General features: G+C 34.3%; 1 protein-coding gene and 1 long non-coding RNA gene across 6 annotated transcripts in view; both read left to right on the forward strand.

The window, feature by feature from the left end:
* LOC128894209 (chloride channel protein 2) overlaps positions 1-13,936 on the forward strand; it is a 217,173-nt gene that overhangs the window by 33,442 nt on the left and 169,795 nt on the right. The gene's annotated exons all lie outside the window — the stretch shown is intronic.
* Positions 5,422-7,378, forward strand: LOC128894307 (uncharacterized). The gene is made up of 3 exons (XR_008461493.1): positions 5,422-5,785; positions 5,906-6,219; positions 6,312-7,378. It is a non-coding gene; the product is annotated as an uncharacterized LOC128894307 (long non-coding RNA).

Below are 13,936 nucleotides of genomic sequence, written 5' to 3' on the forward strand. Positions count from 1 at the left end.
CATACACCCTTAAATTATTGCTATCATTATATATACTTTAGACACCATATACATTAACATTATTCAATGTCGCCACCTCCACCAAATACTATCTCAAACCTACTCAGACAGTATTTCCATGTAGATAGTATACACATTAAGAGTAAGAATATTGCCCCCCCTACCACTAAAACAAATACATCTAACCCTCTCAGACAGTATTTCCACGTAGACAGTATACATGTATACATTAACATTACATATGTTACATAACATTTAATATTACCGGCCTCAACAAAAACTAACTTAAGCAGGAACTAAAAATTTTTCATTTTGCGCGGACTACGAAAAAGTTATTTAACATAATTTAATATTAAGGAAATAGAAATTATTTCCTACTTCTAAGCAATTGTATCTAGAACTGGTGAGTATTCATATCAATTAACTAGAAATTATTTCATACTTTTGAGTGCAGTTTGAATATTTTTTCGAAGTCGGTTATATGTTTTTTCTAAAAATTATTTTATGTCAAAATCGATTAATACACTTCGTTTTTGAAAATTTACTGTCTTCTTTACTCTAGAAAACAATACTCTATGGCTGTAACCAAGGTAATCGCATCTCTGGTCTTCCGTAAATTGTATTGCCATTGTTTTCTCTTCGAGAAAGTTGTCGGTTGTATTTTCTTATATTTTTTACACTTTCATCGCATTTTTTTTACTTTTTTCGTGTCGTTTGTTATTGTTATAATAGCAATTAAATATCTAGTAATCCTAGTGTTTCTAAGTCTAATTTCTTTCTTTTTTATTACATATTTTATGAAGTGTTATAAATGACTCGATATTGTTGGAATATTTACTAAACAGCAACATGTCATTTTATTACAAAAATAAATGTACTGAGAATAAATGTACAACGTTATATCTGTCACTGCAGAATAACGAAAGAGAAAGTTTTCGTTTAGGCTATGGCTTCCCCTCTCAGGTGCCTGAGTGGACCCTTCCTGTAGTTTACTAAAGACTGAACAGATGTGCTGAAACTACGCTGTATACAGCTAGAAATTTTATCTATGGTTTTCTTTTAACGTTCATTAGTCTTGTGCAGATCCTCGTTGAGAAAAGATCACAATATTCTCGTGGCAATTTAGTGAATAAAGCTAAAGTTAATCTACAAATTTAGTATTCTATATTATTTAGAATTCTTTTATAACTTAATGTTTCACTTAATGCTCAACTATTTTTCAAATTTCTCACCAAAACAAATGTACGAATTTTGTTAGTAGGAGACAAATTTTAGTATACACAATTTATATTTTCAATTAGATTTTTAGTTATTAATATACAAAAAATAAACAGTTTTAATCAAGATACCTAATTATGTAAAAAGAATTGTGGAATTACAGATATACCGTGTACAACTCGCATTATAAAAACGAAGACTGAATTGAACGCTGATCTCTGTAAGACTAAAGAACTAAGAGAAGTCTGCATAAATTTTCTTCAAAGTAGTTTTATTAGTTTTCTATTAGAATTCCAGCTCTAACAGTATTGTTGTTTAGTTATTCGATATACGAGGCATAGTGTTGGTAAGGGACTGCATAAGGCTTATTGTTGGTATAAGATATTACAGATATTATAGATATCGCAGAACAAATCAATACAAAACGTAAAACTCAAATTATGATAAACAAATTCGCTCACAATGTTTCTTTCATTTGAGCTACCTTCAGAATGTGCAACTTTAAGTCTTTGTATCACTCACATTTTTTGTTAAATTTTATTAATTTTCTTGGTTTCGTAGTCACTGCAAATTTAGGAAATAATACGAATTTGTTAAAATTTAATACGAGAAAGTTGAGTTTTTAGATCTATGTCACAAAATTTCCCAATTCGGACCATTGTACGATGTCGAATAACTTACCCGCTACTCGCAACGTGCGAACAAGTATCGTGAGCGATTTTTTTATACAAGGTATCCCAAAAATGTTGTAACACCTTGAAATGGGTGGTTCGGGAAGTGATTTGAAACATTTTCTTTAGCGAAAATGTTGTCCGAGGCTTCGTTGAGGAGATATTAACGGAAAACACTGACCAATCAGAGCGCGTGTATACCGTTGGAGCGGCTACGGTAACGTAGGCTACGCGCTAGGTGGCCGCGCTCATACGCTACCGCGACCGCTCCACCGGCATACTCGCGCTCTGATTAGTCAGTGTTTTCCGTTAATATCTCCTCAACGAAGCCTCGGACAATATTTTCGCTAAGAAAAAAGTTGTTTTAAATCACATCTCGAACCACCCATTTCAAGATGTTACAACATTTTTGGCACACCCTGTATACACGCGTTAATTGACTAGAGTAATGTTATACGTTAAGTTTGTATAATAAATTATGGTTACGCTAATCATATTTTCATTACTTACCTCGTTCTCGCACACGCTACTGCCTCAGAACGAAAACGTGATTATCGGTTTTTGCTTTTAATCGCCCCCTTACCTCGCTCTACTCCTCAAGATGAGATATAGACTTGAAACTTGACACATATTATTTTCTTCCTATAAACTACTGAATGATACATCACAAGACAAATGCAATTTAGGGGTACATTTGTCCCCTTATCCGGCTATACCCTTTCGACGTCATTTTGTTCCGTAGTGGTAAAAACAATTCGATGTAAACTCGAGGAAACGTCAATCGTAATCCATGGGATACAATTGCGTAACACGTTTAATATGCAAACGGATTCGCGGCGTCGATTATGGCACAGTCTAAACAAGTTATCGTTTCGATTAGATGATTTCTAATTCGATTTAGAGCCAAGACGACAAGTATTAACTGCTCGGGGTCTTCTCGATTTGCTAATTCACTTATTTGTATCGGACGATGTGTAAATGAAATGCAATAGATTAATCATTTGTTGCGTGAATCATATCCGACATAGCCCGTTAAATGCAAAATATACTTATTGTTGGTTGGAATTTGAATAACAGGATCCCATGGCTAACTCGACCATAACAAATAGCATAAAATATGTACTGCAATTTACTAATTTTATTTGTTCCATTTGTCCATAAAAACTGATATGCTATGCAATCTTCTGTTTGTCGCCGAAATGGAATGTTCATTCCTTTCAAGGAAATTCAACTCATTTGCGCGACATGTATAATTTTGTAAAATTGGTAAGAAACATTGTAGTATACTGATTATACAAATCAATGAATGGAACTGAAAGAAGTATTGACTAAACTGCAACCATGTGACAAAAAGAAGAAATAGTGATCACTTTATATTGCTTCAAGCTATCGTCAACCACGTATTGTCATTAAAAAGTGTAATTTAGCCTGAAGATAGATGTATACAGGGTGTCTACGTATAAGTTCGGCCATACGTAGGATGCCAATTATACAACAAATTCCCAACAAAAAATGACTCTTAGACATCTGCTTCGTGCCGCCTCGTTCTCGAGGATTTTCACTTTTAATTTTTTTCGGTGCTTTCAACTTGACACTCTCTAAACTTCAAAACCCATGCGTTTGCTTGCCTAGCTACCAGTAAATTGCGCCGCTTTCCTAATTCGGCAGAGGTTACAGGTCAGAGGTTAGGTTGGAGATGGGCGCATCAAGTATTAATGCTAAAAAAAAGAAGAGAACAAAATGTAACACCGTTTAAATCGGAAAATGCCCGTGCTCTCTCTCTCTCTCTCTCTCTCTCTCTCTCTCTCTCAGCTTTTTCCCCGCAAGTTGATAAGGTAAGGTGTTCCAACTTGTCCTTCAAATGCGACACTTTCGTTTTGTGTATTTCTTGTTTGGATGGTTTGACATCTAGCTTCTTACTTTCAACCACCGTATCGTTTCAATTATCTACCTCGACGTTATCGTCGTCATACCCACTCAGTCATCCAAAGTTTATACGTAAACTGCTACATCCTTATTCTGCCCCTCAACTTCAATAACCTCTCCAGTATTTTCATTTGTTGGATTTCAGAATGGGTTTGAATAAACCTTACTTCAACTCAATGTTAAAAGATATTCATTATTATATTTGGTTTCGAATAATTAAAGTAAAAGTAATACAATAAAGAAAATAATAAACTTAAAACAAGTCCTCTCTACATTCTCTCATACTGATATCAAACGATACTTGTTAGTCTCTCAGATACCAACCACACTCACATACTACATCCTGTATAGTACTGCCCTCACCTACCATATATTAGTTAAAATTATGATTGGCGCCAAAATCAAATTTAAATAGCCTTATTCTAACATCATTCATATTTTTCTTCTCTACGGATCAACGCCTTAAACAACATTTAGAACATTATGCTGTTAGACCGGCACGTTACGGGTATTTCAACTTATTGGGACGTGGGCAACTTTCTACCGTAGCGGATACCGTTGCATCCGATCGTTTCACCACGAACAACACAGCCTTATCGCATTACGTTACGCGACATTCTTTTTCTCAACCGTCTCAATTTACACAATCCGCCTGTCTCTCTCTATCCCGGCCGAATCCCCAATTGTACGATTTGGGATTAATCGAGGGTAGCGAATAATTAAGACGCACGAGAAATGTCAAACATGATATATTTGAATAATAGAATTGAAATGTATAAAAAGATTGATGCAGTACATCTGTACGCTACGACCGTTACATGAAGATAGAAAGACTCTGGAACACCCTCTTGCCACTTGCATCGAAACAAAAGATAACGAGGTACGAGTCCTAGCGAAGCTGCCCGAAAAGTGTTGAATACATCGACCGACTTTTCTACCGATCGAAACATAACCTCCCTTCATAGGTTTACTAAAATGCAGCTTTGGCAGAGCTTCCAGCTATGGTTGGAGGTGGTGTGTGTTAAAAGGATAGAAACTTCGAGTCTTTAGTCACTTTTCGGAAGAGTGAGCTGTAGAAAGTGAGTAAAGATAAAGTTATGATTTTCTGGAAAAGGTAATGGATTAGAATTATGCTTCACGGGATAATAGGATAAAAATGAAAAGGCTACTGTGTGTTACAGGGAAATAGGGATAAAGGGTAGTGCAGTTTCGGCCTTAAGGGTGCGCAGCAGCCAGAGCCAAACTTCGAGTTGACTTCAGCGACAGTTGCGGAAAAAGTAGGAAACCCCGGGATAAGGACAGAGAGGGCGATACAACAGTTGCAGGAGAGACAAGGACAGGGCGATTAGGCTAGCATGATTTTTTTCCAGGATATTGAAACAAAGAAACAATATTTTCTAATAATTCTGGTTTTAATATATTCGTTACACTTTGGCGGATGCGACTCCAAGGCCTGATTTTGCAATCTCGGCTTTGAAACTTTATAAACAATAAAAGTACGTTTGGTATCTTCATTTTATTGTTTATAAAGTTTTAAAGCTAAAATTGCAAAATCAGGCCTTGGAGTCGCATCCGCCAAAGTGTAACGAATATATTGAAACCAGAATTATTAGAAAATATTGTTTCTTTGTTTCAATATCCTGGAAAAAAATCATGCTAGCCTAATCGCCCTGTCCTTGTCTCTCCTGCAACTGTTGTATCGCCCTCTCTGTCCTTATCCCGGGGTTTCCTACTTTTTCCGCAACTGTCGCTGAAGTCAACTCGAAGTTTGGCTCTGGCTCCTGCGCACCCTTAAGACAGAAGAAAAAAATTTCACCAGATACTGCAAGAAATAATGCACAAGAAACAGGAATGTTGCCTTGTAATACGTGTGTGCACGCAGTAAAACTACAATAGTAGTATTAGCAGTGCGACATATTTTATTATATTTCACATCAAGAAGAGGAGCATATAACATCATCAATAAAAGAGTAAATAAAATCCACAATTAAAAGTAGATAGTGTTTACCATTATTTGATAAGTAGTTGTGTGCGCTTAAAGTATGTGTACTATCGTTGTAACTATTCTTGTGGGTTTTCTGTTTCCACAGTCTTTGATTGATATAAGCAGCGACAGTCATTCCAATAAGAAAAAACGAAGGGATGAATTGCTTATTTTATGAAGCAAATAATTTGCTGACGAAGCAACAGTATTTTGGTGCTCTCCAAAGATAGGAGTTGCCGCTGTGAAATTCTAGTATTTTATCTGAGTGAAGGATATCTGGTAGTAATTATTAAAATACCACAAGATGAATCGTGCAAGTATTACAGGAAATACGATAAAGTTTGACAGCTATATTGAAATTTGCCAGTTAAAATATACTACGATCTGACAGAGTGTACAACGGAAGGAATTAAGTGAGCTGTATGTAATGTTTGTATGAAAATTATGATTTCTATTTTTATTTTAAGTTCTGCGTTAATTTGCAACTAAAATATGGTTTGTATGTGTTACAGATAATTGAAGTATAAGATGATGATGAGCGGTGTGCGTAACAAATTTGCTGGTATTTGTATTAATTTATGAATTGAACGAATAAATATTTGTAATTAATAAATTAATATCATATGAAATATATACATTCACTTTCTTTACCTGCTCTCCTTTTATTTTCTTCTCTTCAATTAAAAAAATAAGAAGTCTGTGTATTTGTCGCAGGGAAATGATAAAAATAGAGATTTGATCAAATCTCTAAGGTAGATGATTAATTCACGGGTGATGTTAAAATAACAACTATGTGAGGTTATTTCCCTACAGAAAGTAAATGATTTGATCAAATCCCTTAACTGTTTTAGTGAAAAGATGAAATAATATTGTTTAGATATTGAAAGTATTTATTTAGTAAATCATGCGTTATTAAAAGTAGAATAGGTAATGCAACAATACTCATAGAAACATAAATCATTCATTCGAGACTAATTAGTAAAAGAAACAGGTACCTAAGCTGATATTTTAAAAAACAAAAAGAATACTTTTAGGGAATGTAATTAATAAATAATTTATGTTTCTACGACTATTGTTGTATTATCTTCTCAACACTTAATAACGCATGAATTACTAAATTAATACTTTTAATATCTAAATAATATTATTCCATCTTTTCACTAAAACAGTCAAGGGATTTGATCAAATCATATTATTTCATCTTTTCACTAAAACAGTTAAGGGATTTAATCAAATCACTTACTTTCTTTAGGGAAATGACCTCACATAGTTGTTATTTTAACATCTCCCGTGAATTGATCATCTACCTTAGGGATTTGATCAAATCTCTATTTTTATCATTTCTCTGCGACATATATAAATCACAAAACTGAACAATTCATTTTTACATATTATTTCATATGGATTATTTTAGATTATAGATATTAAAAATATTATAGATATATTATCAGTAACATTAAAATTTCTTGGAACAAGACTTTCTGTCATGTGTCGTGCATACTTTTGAGAATTTAAAGAATTAAATCTGACCTCTCTTTTTCTATATTATTGTAATACAATAAATTATGTGTTACAAATAGTGAATCTCCGTTCATTTTCTCTTTATTTAAATTTGTTGCAACAAAACTTTCTGCCATGGGTTGTGTGTACTTTTAAAACCTCTAAGGACTGAAACCGATATTGCAATACGATAAATTGTGCGTTACAAATAGTGGATTTCTTTTTTCATTTCTCGATTTATCTTTAACATTCGAATTTCTTGCAACAAGACTTTCTGCCACGCGTTCTGCATACTTCTGAACTTTATTCTAATACAATAAATTGTGCGTTACAAATAGTGGACATATTTTTCCTATTTCTCACTTCATCTTTAACATTTCAAGTTCTTGCAACCATAACCGGTTTCGAGCACCATGAACTCTACACAAAGTACTATATATACATATGATATAAAAATTATTTAAAGTCATTCACTATGCAAATCATCTTTGTAAAAAGAAGTGAGATCCCCATAAAAAACTTCAAAAAAGTGAAAAAATTACGCCAAGTACATGAAAAAGTGGAGGACTCAAGGAGTTATCATAGAAAAATAAAAGATCCCCATAAAAAACTACAAGAACGTAGAAAAAGATGTAAAATCGAAATGAGCTGCCAGTACATGAAAGTCCTTTCCAAAATCACAAAAAAATAGAAGATCTCCATTAATTAAAAACTACAAGAAAGTAGAAAAAAGATGTGAAATCGAAATGAGCTACCAGTACATCAAGGTGCTTTCCAACAAAGTGCAAAGGCGACACTGTATAACACAATGTAAAATTCAATGGTTTCGAATTATGCGCAGCTAAAATGCTGTGTTCAACAGTGCGGACGTTCAGATCCTAATGACAATTCATGTAAAGTGACTGCTCCGCACTTTGGCGGTAAAATGAAGAAGCTAAATAGTGTATCATCCACAAACTGAGGCTGTTTAAAAATTTGCCTAGATGTCCGCGGCCTGGAAGTCAAATGCTTGGCGTGGCCAGGCAAGGTCGTGTTGATGAATACGGATTATTTTAAAACGCAAAAGAGTGAAAGTGTACTTATATTGTTAGAGTTTTAAACTGACAAATTATCTAAAAATTTGTAAGAGGAAAGGTATCGGTGTCGATGAATGACTGGCTTGCCGTTCCTACCGTAGTCTCTTCGTATCGGTTTCAAGAGGCACGGTCTAACCCGTAGCATTTTAAGTGGGGTCGAGAGTCGAGACCCCCTACTGTGCTTCCTGGTCTCGCAGATTTTCTTGTACCGAAAATCAGTAAACTTTTACGCGTAATATCTTAAAAACTATTTGTAAAAGGGTGTTTACATTAAGCTTGCTGAATTCGTCTTGAAACATACTATCTATTGATCAAACAAAAAGTATATAATCCCATTCGAAAAATCAAACGTAACTTTCATATATCTGTAAACAGTAATGATAAAAAAAAATTGTTACGGCCAATAAATCGGCCCCCTCTTGCCATTCAATTTCATATAAGAAACTTTTTTCGTATCTTTAATAGGTTACGAAATAATCGGCTGTCCAGGATTTCGTGGGACATACTGTAGAATTAGTCTAATTAGCCTAAGAAGAGTACTCATAAGCTGTATATAAAACCAGGACGATCCCGCAAGGGGAATAAACTCACACAGTTGAGATAACCACGAGTTAAAGTTATTTCTAGTCCTCTAACAACCCAACGATCTCAAATTCAGTATCCCTGGGCACCACCGACTGGATCGGTACGTCAACCGCTCCACGGTATAACGACATCACAACATGATACAACATTAAATGAACTAAAAAAAAGTTTCAGATTGTATTCTGCGAATTCAAACAAGACATTATAACATCGTAACAGTTATTGATCTGTGATCCTAGATATATACTGAAAAATTAAATTAATTTGACTTTAAATGTTTTTTTGTTTTTCCATGGCAAATAATAAAATAATTAAAGCATGAAAATATTTAACAAAAAAAAAATAATTAACAGATTCCACGCTCGTCGTAAGAATCAAGAGATTGAAAATCAACCTCAGTAAAAAGTTTTTCTCCATTAGCACCACCGTATTCCAATATCTCATATCTATTCATTTGTCCCTGTCTCTATCCATGCTTCATTGTATGTCACATACGTTACATTTTCCCGTTGGCATCCACCTTGTTTCGAAAATAAAATGATTTTCAATCATAAAAAACGTAACATTTAGGAAACGAACACAGAACAGCGCAACCATAGACCGACGCCTTAATCGATCGACCATATCGTTCACTTGAGAAATACGATATAGTCACGGGTATTCATGCTACACTACGTACACATAAAATCATTAATAACTCGAAAAATATTAATTTGGGATCCCTAAACATATACATAAAAATTAATTGTTTCTTGAAGATCTGTCGATACTCCCTGATCCAAAATGGATCCAACGCTGTGACCTTTGATCTCCATATTTTCGCAAACGGGTGCCTATCTAAAAAAAACCCGGAACATGGCTCAAATAGTTTTCAATAAAAAAAGTCTGTACCAAAGGACATAAAAATCGGTGAGCTACACTTGGAGACCTCCCCCTTTTTTTCCCGAGTGAAAATTCATTATTCACGGGCTCTCCGGGGTGAACTAGAGTTATGTTGAGCTGTCCTCGAACGGCGATCGCAGAGCAACAACTCAGCGTCCGCCATCCGAGGCCCACCCACTAAAAACACTCGCCTACCTAAGCTACAAGGGAGGTGTCTGGATCTCGCGAGTACTCAACAGAACACCTCCCTGCTATACATACTACCCGGGAGAGGGGTTAGTCTCCACCACTCCTTAATCTAACAGCGGAGGAACCCGCCGGGTGTCTTGAATGCTGGAGCCGTCGGTCCACCTGTAGGGATCACGTGTGAGGGTTATTGACTGAACTGCCTCGTTGTAACAAAACGATATTTTATTATATACATGTAGGAATCTAATGACTTTAAAACATATTACAGTTTGACAACGAATTATTTTTTGTTTGACATTTACAACTGTCTCGACCGAACTGAACTTCGAATTATTATAAATAACAAATTACACCGGAGTTCCTACGCAATCATTGCATACACGGATACACTCACACACTTACCCGTATATTATATATCACACTCCTACATACACAATAGCCGCGTATCGCACGCGATCCTTCTACAGGAAACACAAAGAATGAATTCTCGAACCTTTTCTTCTTGTCGGCGACACGCTTCTTTTTAGCTGACAGTCGCGGTCCGTAACGCAGGAATCCTGTCAGTGGCGCCACACATCCACGGCTCCCAGCGCCCTCGTGTCCCGCCTGGAGCAGGTAACCTGGGGGTCCCCGCACCGGGCAGCGCACGAGGGCATATCACAGAATTGACTTACAATTAGTACAATAGATGTAAACAAGAGCGTATCTAAAAGTGAGGAGTGAAAACCATGTTTTTTTAAATAACTTGAAAACTAAAGGAGCTAAGACAAACATTTTTTTTAAATTATGTGTTTTTGAATGGGTAATTCACTCTAGCCAGAAAAAATTGTTTATTTATTTAAATAATTTATTTTTGAGAAAATATTTTGTTGTTAATTTATCTTACTAAATGTTGTTTATCATTCATGAAAATATATGTGCGGAAACTACAGGTTAAAATAAGGGGTAGATGTTTTTGGAAATTTTGTTTTTTATTATATAACAATAATTATATTAAATGGAGAATTCCTCCTTCCACGCCAAAAATGTGGTTTCCTTATCATTTTTTTTCTTTATTAAAGTATGCAAGATTTTTATTTGAAATTTTACACACGTCTTAAGTATTATTTTAGTATGATGTACAAATTTTGTAACCCCTTGCATTACGATGTAATTTCCAGTTGTGCGCGCCAAAAGCGACACGAAGGTCGGTCACACGTAGGGACATCTTGGCTGAGCGTTCGAAATTGTACAAATCACAAACATCCTATAATTTGTATATACACATGCGCGGTACAATTAACTTTGCAAGACGTTTAATAAATAATTACGATTAGTTGATTACTAAACAAAAAAAAGATTTATTGTTGCAAATTAAATAATACATTAATAATAACATTTTTATTTTAATACAAAAATGTAGTAATTTTCGATGGTATGGTACCTCTTAAAACACATTGGTACATGTAATGCAACTTTACACTTTTTTACATTCCCACGTTGTCTCCCTGCGTTGTTTATGCTTTCTGCAAACTACACATCTTCTTTCTGCGTATAATTTCGGTGGGTGATTTTATAATACCTCTTAAGATATATGTAAAGTCGAATGCGAATGAGAAGTAACTGCATGTCGTGCCTCTATAATGTCTCTGCGACATTTGCTTATATTTGGCACGGCCTTCCCATCAAGTTTCTGAGCCGGCTTGTTTATGTTTGGCCCGGTAGACTTACGACGTCTCTGAGGCAGCATTGTAAGCTAAGGAGTTAATGTTACGGCCCGTTGACAGTGACGCCACAATGGAAATATTGGCCGCTGGTTGACTTGATTTCTATCGTTCAAATGAACTGAAGTACATAAATCAATCAAGTTTTATTTAATATGCGTTTTGTTATCCTCTAACAAAAAACAAAATTAAAAGTTTTCTTTCTCCAATGGCTAAAAGCAGAAAACCAAAGGTACAAGTGTGACGTTGCATCAGTCATCACTGAAGGAGAACATGAACTAGAGACTGATACACAGGTATACAGGTAAGACCACCAGGCGGTAGAAATCAAGTCAACCAGCGATCAATGTTTCCATTATGGCGTCACGGTCAACGGACCATAACATTTATATTTTTAGGTAAATCATTTCATTAAAGTTTGTACATCATACTAAAATAATACTAGAGACGTGTGTAAAATTTCAAATAAAAATTTTGCATGCTTTAAAAAAGAAAAGAAAATGATAAAGAAACCACATTTTTGGCGTGGAAGGAGGAATTCCCCATTTAATATAATTATTGTTATATAGTGAAAAACAAAATTTCCAAAAATATGTATCCCTTATTTTAACCTATAGTTTACCCATATAAATTTTCATAAATGACAAACAACATTTAGTAAATTAACAAAAAATTTATTTTCTTAAAAATAAATTATTTAAATATATAAATAAACAATTTCTTCTCGCATGAGTAAATTACCCATTCAAAAACACATAAAGTCTAAGTACCAATAAAGACATTTTTTGAAAATATCTCGGGATCTAATAATTTTTTTGCCATAATACCGTAATCATTTTTTACGTAGAATGAACAGAAGAATCGATCTGTGTAAAAAAAAAATATGCATTTCTATTTAAAGAAATGATGCAATTATTAATTGCACATGTACTGCTGCATCTAAAAAAAATTTTAAAGCCTACAGATGTAGTGCTCTTCGAACCATTTATCTTTCTCCTATGGCATTTTTTCGTAAATACAATAATAACGAAGTTATGACCTGAAACAATTGCGTGGACCACCCTGTATAGGATTGGGTGTGAGAGCGGTTGTGGGATACGGAACGTGGTACTAGTTCATAAAGGTTATACTGCAATTCTTCGATCAATAGAATGTTAACGATAAATATTAGCTTTTTGTTTTTGAGTATTACGTCTACTTTGCAAAGTTCATAATATTTACGTATATTAGACAGTGTCAACGGTATGGGCCAATTTTGCTCATTTGGGAGATCAATTTTGGTCAATCCATTGTAAAAATCTTTGGGCTGTATTACATGTGGATGTAACATGTTGCGTCGTGCTAGAATAATGGAAGAAATAAACAAGTTACAATATTCATTCAATGTTGTCGATATTTGTGATATTAAGTGTTGAAGATGGAAAAGGAGGAGGTGAGACATACTAGGAGGTTTAGAATAAATAAACCTATGTAAAGAACACTAGTTTATATATTTATAAAGTGAACACATGAAAAGAAATGAAGATAAATAAAACAGTCCTTTAGCTTTAGTTCGGATGGCCAAAAACCTGGCCAAAATTAGGAGTTTTCGAATCTTCGTGAAACTTCGTATTTTAGGGTTATTTTGGCCGCAAATTACGAATCTGGTATCAGAATTGCAAAATTCAAAATGGCAGATCCAATATGGTCGACATGCATATTAAAAATATTAAATTATTATGAACTTTTTATGAAATAGGATTTCTAGGTTTATATGGCAACATAGTTAGAATACATTGGCAGGAATAACAATAATAAATTAATGTTAAATTAAAATTAACGATAATAAGGTTTGTTTTAATGCCGCGTAAATAGTCTTCTTTTCCTTATAAGCATAGACTTTAAATTTAAATAACTTAAAATGGCGTAAGTTTTCTCAATTGGATATCATACCTGACATGTTACTTTATATCAAGAAACTTGGCAGAGCATGTCACTTGGTGACTATCATCTTTGTTTTCCTTCCGATTCATCGAAAGATAACTAAAATTTATACCATATTGAGAAGGGAATTACAATAGTGAATCCAAAAATATTTTACTTTGTTCTTGTGGAAAGTTTATGTTTATAACATCTACTTTTATGGTAAAATGATTTACATATGAATCTATTGAGGATAAACTTTCTGTGACACAATAAACATGCGCCACTTTTCACGATATC

This window comes from Hylaeus anthracinus, unplaced genomic scaffold, assembly GCF_026225885.1.
Source record: "Hylaeus anthracinus isolate JK02 unplaced genomic scaffold, UHH_iyHylAnth1.0_haploid 3, whole genome shotgun sequence".
Taxonomy (NCBI): domain Eukaryota; kingdom Metazoa; phylum Arthropoda; class Insecta; order Hymenoptera; family Colletidae; genus Hylaeus; species Hylaeus anthracinus.